Here is a 12,179-nt window from a genome sequence, read left to right on the forward strand (position 1 = left end):
AACATAGATTTTTGTTGTAGCCTACATTGCCAGATCATTCCAAGACCATGTGAGAGCATTGTTCTGGCTGCAGAATTTATAAATAGATCGCCAAACACAACGTGCTTCTGAACAAAGTAAACAATTGTTTCACTGAACAAAATTTAAGGGAGAAGATGAAATAACTCTCAAGGACATTTTATTATTGTCAAAATGATGCAGGGCCCATTCTGTAGTAGCCTGCAGTAGCTGTAGCCTCTCTTTGCAACTTCTGCTTTGTCTGCCTACCTGCATGGTCGCTTGTGGCGCACCCCAAGTTACAAAAGATGTAGGGTGCACGACCTTGCGCCACGGCAGCTTGCGGAGGGGCGTGTGACGTCATTTTGAGCGCACGCCATCGTCGCGAGGGAGGTATGAATGAGGTTAGCGCCAGTAACGCTAAGTATGAATCCGCCTTTACACCGCCACAAATGAACCACTAACTTTGGTTAACTGGTTTGAACTGCCTTAATATATGTGCCACTATCCAAGCCATTCTGTGTTATTGTAATGATGCTATTGTGATGACAGTTGCAAGAAATACAGTACGCTCAATGTGCACAGTGTATTGGTGTAGTGGATCATATTTTTACCCCTGTGTTTTTCATGAACTAACCTGTAGATTCTCAACTAAGTATGTACATGTTTAATGGAGTTACGTGGTGATGAGGACGAGGTATTGCTATGGGTTTCACCACTTTTGTTTTTGGTCTTTAATCATTTATTTATTTATTTATGATGTAACAATGAGAGATTTCAGAGGAAACAAGTGGGGAGAGAGATGAGGAAGGTTTGGCAACGGACCTAGGCCGGAATCTATCCCGGGTCGCCAGCGTAGCAGCCCTACTGTTATTGCCACGGTAGGGCCGTGTTTCCGTGCTATTGGGCTGGGCCATATGGTCAGTCTGAGACTTAACTTCTTTCCACCGTGGCATTTTCAAAGACAACAAAGTCACGTGAATCTCAGCTACGGTAGATAATTCTGTAAAAGTGTATGTAGTATTTCTCAAGTGTGTGTGTGTTCATGGCGTGGCAAATAAAAACCAGTAAATAAATACCTTATGTGCGTGTGTTATTTTATTGAAGTTGCCATTTTTTCAGGTGCATCACATTTTGGATGCTACGGTAAAATAACAATCCTTCATGTTTCCATGCAGAACTAGCGTATGTTCTACTCGCATCTGAGACAAGTCCATGCTTGCATACCTTTCTGTTTTTTGTGCGCACTTGTCATCAGTCTGAAATGTGGCATTTAGCTTGCTCAGCATGGCATTGGGCTCAGTCGTGACGACGCAGTAAGATTTTTGCTAGGCAGTGGGCATGCACAGTTTGCCAGTTTGATGCATTGTGGTTAGAAAATTCTTACTGCTTCGTCACGAACGAGCCTATTGGGTGGATCTAAAATTAGTTCCTCCTTTCTGTTGCCCCCATTAGAATAGCTCATATCTCGGAAAGGGCTGGGCCAAAAACTGATTAGATTAGATTAGATTATCCTTTATTGTCTCTTCAGGAGAGAAATTCAGAATGGACATGAGAAAGTGTTAACATCAAATTACCACAATAGACAGACTTAGGACCACAAAGCACAAACAAACATATACACAGGTAACAGACGACCATTGTTAGTGTCACCCAACGTTACAGTTTTGGCCCTGAGTCATCCAAAGGCATATACAAACCTAGATATTGCACATACTCTGAACTAGAGCTATTGCTCAGAAAAATAAAAACAAATAAAAATAAAAATAATAATTAAATAAAATACAGGAGATAAAAAGTATAATGCTACATGTACAAAAGTATAATGCTACATAAAAGTACCCCCCCCCCCACCCCCTTAAAAACTGCGGCGTCACTGGGTACTGACAAGTCAAGGGTAGTGTGAGCAATACAACAGCACATTGAAATTGGCAGGAGTTGCCCTTTAAGTTAGAAGTGACCAAGCTCTTCCACATTTTCATTGTACTAATTGGGCCTTTAGCAATTAGACCACAGCTGTCTGGCAGTATTCAGCACCAACAGAAGACCCACCCTCTTTTTCTTTTTCCTTGGCTGTAAGGCCGGTCCAGTGTACTTGACGCACATGTGACGCACACACAAACCCATATCCATTACTCTCACTAACGCTGCTGAAGAGCTGTTTACATTCAGCCAATTGATGATTGATGTTCAGTACCCTCCCTCCCTCCTCCACCATCCCCCCCCCCCCCACACACACACACATACACAAACTCCCTGTCCCCAGTGTTTTTAACTGTTGATGATGATGGCCAGATCAGATAATAATAAGCCCCTCTCTGTCTGCAATCCTCCCGAGCCTCATCCCAGTTATTCCCATGTGAGGAAATCCCATGTGCCCTGAGCCACTAGATCAGGGCTCTTCAAGCAAAAGTCACAGAGGTCCAGTTTTTCCAGATCCTCCCAGCAAAAGGTCCGGAGGGATATAAATAATGCGCACACACACACACACACACACACACACACACGCTGTAAATCTCATTTTGGTTCAATATGCAGCAGGTCCCTATGTCATCATTACACATAACAAGGCTGCTGCATTGTAGGCCTGCATTTGTTATTATCACCCAGTGAGCAGACGGAACGTCTTCTGATTGGCTGAGCAGGTGTCCTTTATTCCCCAGTAGCAGGACACCTATGATGTCATGCGGGCGTGCGGACGTCTAAGATGCTTCTTTTCTAACTTTCTGGCGAAGTGCTGTTGCTAATTCTATCGCATTTGGTTGTCAAGTCAAAAACCCAGTCGTCAGTTCTATCGCATCTGGTTGTCTAGTCAAGACCCCGTTACTAATTCTATCGCATCTGGTTGTCAAGTCAAAAACCCAGTCGTCAATTCTATCGCATTTGGTTGTCAAGTCACCCCAACATTCTGCGCGCATCCTAACATGCCTCCGATAGAGGCGCGTCTCACTAGATTAGGAAATGGTGCCCATAGCAACGTACCAAGCGCAGTGGTGAATCTACTTTCTCACGAAGCCTTAGATCAACATATTAATAAATTAATACTTAAATGCTGGTAACCGGGTGATAAGCGGAATAGCGGCCTTCGAGGTGTCCCGATATCAAGGGAAAATGGACTTGGCGAAGCGAACAGCCCTTCGGCTGCGCCGTCGGGCTGTTTAGAACGCTCCGCCTCGTCCATTATTTCCCTTGATATCGGGACACCTCGTCGTCCGCTATTCCATACTTATTATATGGTTGTGACGTCATCGGTCGAATGCTCCATTCATTTCAACGGGGCTCCCCAACGTTCGCACGTCTGTTATTTTTCGATAACGGACGGGTTGGTCTATAACAGACCGCTGTCAATGGCAACAAGACTTTTCACTGCTAAAGCGACTTTTCAACAAGACTCTAATCAGCTGCTGTGATAGACAACACCTGTTGTCCTGGCTACCTAGTTGCCTAGCGGTGTTCCACAACGGCACTGTTTTGTTTTGCGCAGCAACAATCTTAACATTAAATAGGCCTAAAGAAATGTCCCCGCCATGTGTGAGTCATTTAAGTATATCCATATAATAAGCGGGTTAACTTTCGGCGAGTCGGTCGCTTTGTAAAGATTCTCTCTGTCGTGCTGCTATTCCACGGTAGCGACCTTCTCGCCGAACGTTAACCCTTACATATGTAGCGGGTGGAATTGCATTCCATCACCCATCTCCCGAAATTTGCATTGATTGGAGGAGCGGGGTTTGCTTGATTACGGGGCGGACTCCAACTTCCCATAATTAGACTGCAGTGAGACACGGAAGCCCTTTCGCTTCCTTCCGTTCCACCACTGACCGGGGGTTGTGTTGTTGATGTCGGGGAGGACACTCTAGCTGGTGCTTCTCGCTGTAAGCGAGTGCGTTGACTCGTACAGGTAAGGAGCATTCTTTTCGCTATAGGGCCTTGCATTCGGGGAGGGTTCTTCGATTTGCCTCTAATGTGCGCTCTCCTGTCGTGCAGTCTCTCTCCTGCTGTAATTGCTCGTGGCTCGGCTTGTGGCTGGAGCACTGAAGTCCTCCGAGTAGTGCGCGAAGCGTGTGCAAGGTAGGATAAGTGATCTTTTTATTACGCTGACAGTAGGCCGCTTTGTTACCTGTAAATATGGGTCAAACTCTGTCTTAATTATTTTTAGCTTCTGCTACGGAGATCTTTGCGCCATCACGATTCAGATTGAGGCTACGTGCGCAGTATAACCACTCGGTATGTAGCCTATACATGATGCTGGTAATCCCTATTGTTAAAATTGCTGTATCCGTCGGCCTAATTGTTATACCCCATGTTTACAGGGCGGGGAGTGACCAGCAACTAGGGTGACTCCGCGGCATCACAGGCTGCTGCTCTGTTTGGGAACATAGTCCCCTTTTGGGTTACTTAACATTGGTCTACTTTATCCCTTCAACCAGGGTGGCTGCACTCCTTCGGCGCAGTGCCTCCTCGAGCAGCATTGCCATAGCAAAGTTAAGTAGAGTGGAATGCATTAGTCTGTACTGAATTGACATAGCCTATACACTGTACTCGATCCTGTGTCTCAAGCCCCTTTTCTCTCTTCTATATTTTGGACAGGTGTGGTCGGAGCGAGGCAACCGGCAGGCAGACCTTGGTGGTGGACCCCTCTTCACTTTCTTTGCTGTGCCGCACGACGGGTGTTTATCTTATTATTTTTGTGTGTTTTGTGTTTTTTTATTATTCCTTCACGAGTGGTGTATGTTCTGGGACTTCCTCTTCTCTCGCTCTACTGCCCGGTAAGCCTATGCCCCACCCCCAGTTAGTTTCATAACAATTGCACAGGTTTCTCTCTAGTGTGGCTATCAGGTTAGCATATTAGTGGAGTTGCAGCCGCCCTGAGTAGTTCTTTACAATAATAGTGGAGCAATTGTAATTCTTGTTATCCATTTGTATTGAGCTCAAGCAACTGTAACCCTTCCTGTTGAGGAGTACCCTCACAGTGTGCAAAGTGACTACTTGTGTTGGATTATTGAAAATATAAGAAAAAGAAGAGTGAATGAAAAATTGACCTTACAGAATTAATAAAAATTGGTCTTGTTTGAACCCATGTCTCCTCCTTGAAGTGTGCACGAACCTGGGGATCTGTGAATATCTGTTGGGTAACAGGGGGTTAGTGGGTGTCCCGAGGTGACCCCCCCTCGGGTGGCGTAGTCGCAATTAGTAAAATTTCCTGGCCAATACTACAATTGGCGTAGTCGGCAGGAGCACACTTCTTGTAGGAAGAGACGTGAGTTTTTTTGTGTTTTTCATCAAGTTGATTTTGTTTCTTTTCATGTGTGGGCTATTGAGAGTGCGGTTGTTGTAGTGGAGGTGCAGTGTTGATTTTTTTGTTTGTTTGTTTTTCTTTTGTGCAACAGAGCAGCAGCCTGAAGGCCAACCCCTGGGTCCTGGTCGCTAGACGTTTAGCTATCTTCTAAATTGTAGGCCCCTTTGCGTCGTTAGAATGGAGGACGACATGCAACAGCTCAGAGAGGAGTTGGAGCGCCTAAGGGCGGACAACGAGCAATTGCGGCAGGAGCGGGCTCCCCGGCAGGTAAGTGACTCTGGTTCATCCACAGGCACAGGGGATAATCCTCAGTCTAACTCGGGAGCTGAAAGTGGCGCAGCGGCTGCGGAACGACTGGTGGTGATCCCTCGAGATCGTAAGTGCCCTAAGTTCAATGGTAAAACCGGTTTAACTGTTGTAGAGTGGATCGAGGAAGCCCGTGCCTGCATGCGTGCTCGCCATCTAGACGCTAGTGAGAAGGCATTGTTCATTTGCGATCATTTGGAGGGAGACGCGAAGGAAGAAATCAAATATCGTCCTAGAGCAGAGAAAACCGACTCAGAAAAGATCTTCAGTGTCTTGAGGGATTTGTATGGCTGTACCGAGTCATATATGACCCTCCAGCAATCCTTCTTTTCAAGGCAGCAGCAGGAAGGGGAAACTTTACATGAGTTTTCTTTAGCCTTAATGGCTTTAATGGAAAAGGTCAAGCAGAGGGCGCCTGATAGTATGACGAATGCTGACATCCTTCTCCGCGATCAGTTCGTGGAACATGTCTTGGACAGTGCGCTCCGACGAGAGTTGAAGCAGTTTATACGCCGGCAGCCACAAGCTACTTTACTTGAGGTACGCGGTGAGGCTATTACATGGGAGCGAGAGGGTCTTCCTGGGGGTGCTAGGGGGCGTAGCTTTTCTCTTCCTTCTGCCTACGGTATACAGTATAGGGTCCAAGGCCACCCACATGCTGCTTCACCGGGCCCCGTACAACCAGAGGCCCCAGCGATGTCTCAAAGTAATGAACTGAGTGAGATGATGAAGTTATTGAAACAGCAACAGGAGCAACTATCTCGACTCAGTCAAACTGTGGATAACTTGCAGAACCCCCCGGTGCCTAGCCGACCACAACGCCGGGGCTCATTGGTCTGCCATCGATGCCAGCAGCACGGTCATTTTGCCAGAGATTGCGATGGGCCGCGAGTGCCCTCCCGTCCAAGGGCCAATTCATTCTCTGGTGAGTCCTCCGGTGTTGCTAGGTCTTCTCAGCAGCCTCACCAACAGGGAAACTGAAGCCCACTGAGCCGTCGAGCCAAAGCTCAGTTGGGGTGTTTTCAGGCTCCACCGGTCATAACTTGGCAAGGCTCATGTCATCTTGCCCCCATATCGACGTTTCTATAGGAGGAGTCAATGTTTCATGTCTTTTAGACACTGGATCAATGGTTTCTACGGTAACTGAAAGTTTCTTTTTACAACAGTTCGAGCCATGGGGCCAGGAACGCTTGCTCTCTTGCCAGTGGCTGCAATTGAAGGCTGCCAATGGCCTTGCTATTCCCTATGTCGGGTATTTGGAATTGGATGTGGCTTTGTGTGGCAAACTTATGCCCCGCTGTGGTATCTTGGTCGTGAAGGACCCACCTGGCGGCCCAGTTACCACTCCGGGGGTCCTGGGAATGAATGTCATTAGCAGATGCTATCATGAACTTTTTGGCACACACGGCCCCTCCCTGTTCGATTCCCCTCCGGTTTCCCAAGCCCCAGGCCCCGTCATTGAGGCCTTACAGCGTTACCATCAGGCGGAAGTACGGAACCCCTTGAGATCCAAGGGGCTGGCCCGAGCTCGGGGCATGCGGGCTGTACGCATTGCAGGTGGTACCATGAAGTTTGTTCCCAGTACTTGCTCGGAGCAATTGGCTGGTCCGACTGCTCTCTTTGAACCTCCAGAGTCAGGGTTGCCCGCAGGTCTGTTGGCGTCGCCCTGTCTGGTCCCGGTGACGGGGGGCACCGCTTATGTTCCAGTGGTCAATGTCGGAGTGTCCGATGTTCTTCTTTACCCACGAACTAGTTTGGGCTTGCTCAGCAGTGCACAGATCGTCAGCTTGCCAACTGGAGTCTCGGAAGTGAGGCCGACCATCGCCACAATGTCATCGCAGACCGTGACGCCCATGCAAGACAGAATTGAGTCCGTGGACTTGTCAACCCTGTCTGTTGCGGAACAGGGCAACGTTAAGAGCTTGCTGCAGAAGTATGCGTCCGTGTTCTCGTCCCATGAGGGCGACTTGGGCTGTACCAACTTGATCTCCCATGACATCCCCCTATTGGATGACGTGCCTGTTCGACAGAGGTATCGACGAATCCCACCTGCGGAATATGATGTGGTGAAAGCCCACATCAATCAACTCCTCGAGTCCCAGGTAGTAAGAGAGAGTAGTAGCCCGTACGCCTCCCCGATCGTCCTTGTGAAGAAGAAAGACGGAAGCCTCCGTATGTGTGTCGATTACCGTCTGCTGAACAGGAAGACGCGCAAAGATGCGTTCCCCTTACCTCGTATTGAGGAGAGCTTAGATGCGCTTGCGGGTGCTCGTTGGTTTTCGACACTTGATCTTGCTAGCGGGTACAACCAAGTCCCAGTCTCTGAAGCAGACAAGCCCAAAACCGCATTCTGTACGCCATTTGGACTTTTTGAATGGAACAGAATGCCATTCGGCTTGTGCAATGCTCCAAGCACGTTTCAGAGGCTGATGCAGAGAATGTTTGGGGATCAACAGCACCAGTCGTTACTACTATATCTGGACGACATTGTGGTCTATTCCTCTTCCTTTGCTCAACACCTCGAACGACTTGAAGTTGTCCTCCGTCGGCTCCACACCGAAGGCCTGAAAGCCAAATTGGAAAAATGTTTCTTCTTCCGGGAAGAGGTGGGCTATCTAGGACACGTCATCTCCAGCAAAGGAGTATCCACGGATCCCGCTAAGGTGGAAGCTGTGGCTAACTGGCAACGCCCCCGGTGTGTTACCGAGCTACGTTCCTTTCTGGGCTTTGCCAGTTATTATAGGAGATTCGTCGCGGGCTTTGCCAAACTGGCAAGCCCCCTGCACAAACTGGTGGCAGATCTCTCGGGTACGAAAACCAGGAGGGCACCGAACAAGAATCTGGAGGACGCTTGGACATCTCAGTGCGAGGAGAGCTTTGAGGCGTTGAAGTTGCGGTTGGTCTCTTCGCCGGTGTTGGCCTACGCGGACTTCTCCTTACCGTTTATCCTCGAGGTAGATGCTAGTTTCAGCGGCCTTGGGGCTGTTCTTTCTCAGGAACAGGAGGGTAGGGTGCGGCCCGTAGCTTATGCCAGCAGAGGTTTACGGCCCACTGAGCGCAACATGACAAATTATAGTTCAATGAAACTGGAATTTCTTGCGCTCAAGTGGGCCATGACGGAGAAATTTCGAGAATACCTCTTGGGGCATAAGTGTGTTGTCTTTACTGATAACAACCCCCTTAGCTATATCCATTCTGCTAAGCTAGGGGCCACGGAGCACCGCTGGGTAGCACAGCTTGCGGTATTTGACTTTGAGGTCAAATACCGTTCTGGTAGGAGCAACCGAAATGCTGACGCTCTCTCTCGCCAATACATGTCCAGTGCTGGTTTAAGAGAGTACACCCTTCCTGGCACCTTAGTCCCCCAATGCATTCAGCCGGCCCCCGCTCAGGATGCTGAGGTACAGGCTACTCTGTCAGCAGTCTCTGTCCTCCCACGTCAATCTCCCTCCGATCTTAAATCTTTGCAAGAGGCGGATCCACTTCTGAGGGACTTGCTGGTATTCTGGAGGAGGCGCGCTCGGCCTAATCGGGAAGAGCGACAGAGTCTCTCCAAGCGAATGCTGTTGCTCCTGCGAGAGTGGAAGCGCTTCCGGGAGAAAGACGGAGTTTTGTACCGCAGAGTCCGTCGTCCTGACGGGGGAGAGGAAATCTTGCAGCTTCTCCTGCCTGAGGTTTTATGGTCAGAGGTCATGAATAATCTACACCAGGATCATGGCCACCAAGGTGTGGAGCGGACTACGGAACTGATGCGTCTGCGCTGCTATTGGCCGGGCATGGCAGCGGATGTTCAGAAGTGGTGTCAGGATTGTACCCGCTGCCAAGTGGCCAAGGACTCTGGATCAGTTCCGCGCAGTTTCATGGGCCATCTGCTCGCCTCTAGGCCCAACGAGATCGTAGCCATAGATTTCACCCTGTTGGAACCAGCTCAGAACGGGATGGAAAATGCTCTGGTTATGACTGATGTTTTCAGTAAGTACACTCAGGTCGTGCCCACAAGGGATCAGCGTGCTTGCACTGTGGCCCAGGTACTACTGAATGAATGGTTCTATCGCTTCGGGGTTCCTGGCCGCATTCATTCGGACCAGGGCCGCTGCTTTGAAAGCAGCCTGATCCAACAACTATGTTCCTTGTATGGGATCTCCAAGTCCCGCACTACCCCATACCACCCGGCTGGTAACGGGCAGTGTGAGCGCTTTAACAGAACTCTTCACAACCTGCTGCGCACCCTGCCCGTGACACGGAAACGCGATTGGACTGCTTGTCTTCCCCAGGTCCTTTATTGTTATAACACCACGCCTCATCAGGCCACCGGGGAGTCCCCGTTTCTTTTGATGTTTGGCCGTGAGCCCACCCTGCCAGTGGACTTTCTGTTGGGCAGGGTCCAGGATCCTGTACCTGGGACCGTACACGATTGGATGATCGAGCATCAGACAAGACTCAGGCTCGCTTTTGAAGGGGCAAAAGAGCGCTTGACCATGGCTGCTAATCGCCGGAAAGAGCAGCATGATCAACGAGTTCGTGAGGCCCCGTTGCAAGTTGGACAATTGGTTTATCTCCGAGACCATAGTGCCCGTGGGCGGCATAAGATTCAGGACATTTGGAGCTCTGTGGTGTACCAAGTGCTTAAAGCACCAGACCAGGGTGGGGCTGTCTACACCATTGCCCCACAAGACAACTTGCAGAAGGTGCGGACTGTTCATAGGGACTCATTGAAGGCACAAATTCCTTGCGCTTTTTCTGCACCCCTGGATAGGCCTCTGATGGCTTCAGCTGCTGGTACACCCGAGGAGGATCCCCCGAGTGAGGAAGACTTCTTGTTGTTGTCTTCCAAGGCAGCTCCACTTCACCCTATGCCGAACCCCTGTACTCCTCCCGACAGGGCCCCTGTGGTCTCAGGTGGGGCTACCCCCCAGGAGGATATCTTGTCGCTCTCTCCAGGTGAAGCTTCAGGTTCCCCGGAGCCGTGCTCTGATGACCGCTCTGTGGTGCCGCAGGGACCTCCTGCCTTGGCAGCGGCCCCTCGTTTAAACTCTCCTGTGGCAGGGGAGAGTACTGTGGTGCCGCTTTCTCCAGTGCTGCGCCGGACAACTCGGTGCACCGCGGGTCATCATTCCAACCCCCACCATCTTCCCAAGACTGTAGTGACCCAGGTGGATGAGCAAGCACCCCAGCCGTCAACAAGTAACGCCCCTGTGTGAAAATTGCCCCATTGGTCGGTCGGGGCGACGACTTAAAAAGTGGGGGTAGAATGTAGCGGGTGGAATTGCATTCCATCACCCATCTCCCGAAATTTGCATTGATTGGAGGAGCGGGGTTTGCTTGATTACGGGGCGGACTCCAACTTCCCATAATTAGACTGCAGTGAGACACGGAAGCCCTTTCGCTTCCTTCCGTTCCACCACTGACCGGGGGTTGTGTTGTTGATGTCGGGGAGGACACTCTAGCTGGTGCTTCTCGCTGTAAGCGAGTGCGTTGACTCGTACAGGTAAGGAGCATTCTTTTCGCTATAGGGCCTTGCATTCGGGGAGGGTTCTTCGATTTGCCTCTAATGTGCGCTCTCCTGTCGTGCAGTCTCTCTCCTGCTGTAATTGCTCGTGGCTCGGCTTGTGGCTGGAGCACTGAAGTCCTCCGAGTAGTGCGCGAAGCGTGTGCAAGGTAGGATAAGTGATCTTTTTATTACGCTGACAGTAGGCCGCTTTGTTACCTGTAAATATGGGTCAAACTCTGTCTTAATTATTTTTAGCTTCTGCTACGGAGATCTTTGCGCCATCACGATTCAGATTGAGGCTACGTGCGCAGTATAACCACTCGGTATGTAGCCTATACATGATGCTGGTAATCCCTATTGTTAAAATTGCTGTATCCGTCGGCCTAATTGTTATACCCCATGTTTACAGGGCGGGGAGTGACCAGCAACTAGGGTGACTCCGCGGCATCACAGGCTGCTGCTCTGTTTGGGAACATAGTCCCCTTTTGGGTTACTTAACATTGGTCTACTTTCTCCTTTCAACCAGGGTGGCTGCACTCCTTCTGCGCAGTGTCTCCTCGAGCAGCATTGCCATAGCAAAGTTAAGTAGAGTGGAATGCATTACTCTGTACTGAATTGACATAGCCTATACACTGTACTCGATCCTGTGTCTCAAGCCCCTTTTTCTCTCTTCTATATTTTGGACAGGTGTGGTCGGAGCAAGGCAACCGGCAGGCAGACCTTGGTGGCGGACCCTTCTTCACTTTCTTTGCTGTGCCGCACGACGGGTGTTTATCTTATTATTTTTGTGTGTTTTGTGTTTTTTTTTATTATTATTCCTCCTTCACGAGTGGTGTATATTCTGGGACTTCTTCTTCTCTTGCTCTACTGCCCGGTAAGCCTATGCCCCACCCCCAGTTAGTTCTATAACATTTGCACAGGCTTCTCTAGTGTGGCTATTAGGTTAGCATATTAGTGGATTTGCAGCCGCCCTGAGTAGTTCGTTACAGTATATAGTGGAGCAATTGTGATTATTGTTATCCATTTGTATGGTGCTCAAGCAACTGTAACCCTGTTTGAGGAGTACCCTCACAGATTGTAAAGTGACTA

The 12,179-nt window shown here is 49.5% G+C and overlaps 2 long non-coding RNA genes across 2 annotated transcripts; both read left to right on the forward strand.

Moving 5' to 3' along the window:
- Window positions 1-3,668: 3,668 nt before the first annotated feature.
- Window positions 3,669-4,379, forward strand: LOC134444747 (uncharacterized). The gene is made up of 4 exons (XR_010034083.1): window positions 3,669-3,895; window positions 3,982-4,065; window positions 4,154-4,221; window positions 4,308-4,379. It is a non-coding gene; the product is annotated as an uncharacterized LOC134444747 (long non-coding RNA).
- A 6,220-nt stretch (window positions 4,380-10,599) lies between these two features.
- Window positions 10,600-11,571, forward strand: LOC134444744 (uncharacterized). Its single transcript, XR_010034082.1, has 4 exons — window positions 10,600-11,087; window positions 11,174-11,257; window positions 11,346-11,413; window positions 11,500-11,571. It is a non-coding gene; the product is annotated as an uncharacterized LOC134444744 (long non-coding RNA).
- Window positions 11,572-12,179: the final 608 nt, after the last annotated feature.

The sequence above is a fragment of the Engraulis encrasicolus genome, unplaced genomic scaffold (assembly GCF_034702125.1).
Source record: "Engraulis encrasicolus isolate BLACKSEA-1 unplaced genomic scaffold, IST_EnEncr_1.0 scaffold_69_np1212, whole genome shotgun sequence".
NCBI lineage: Eukaryota > Metazoa > Chordata > Actinopteri > Clupeiformes > Engraulidae > Engraulis > Engraulis encrasicolus.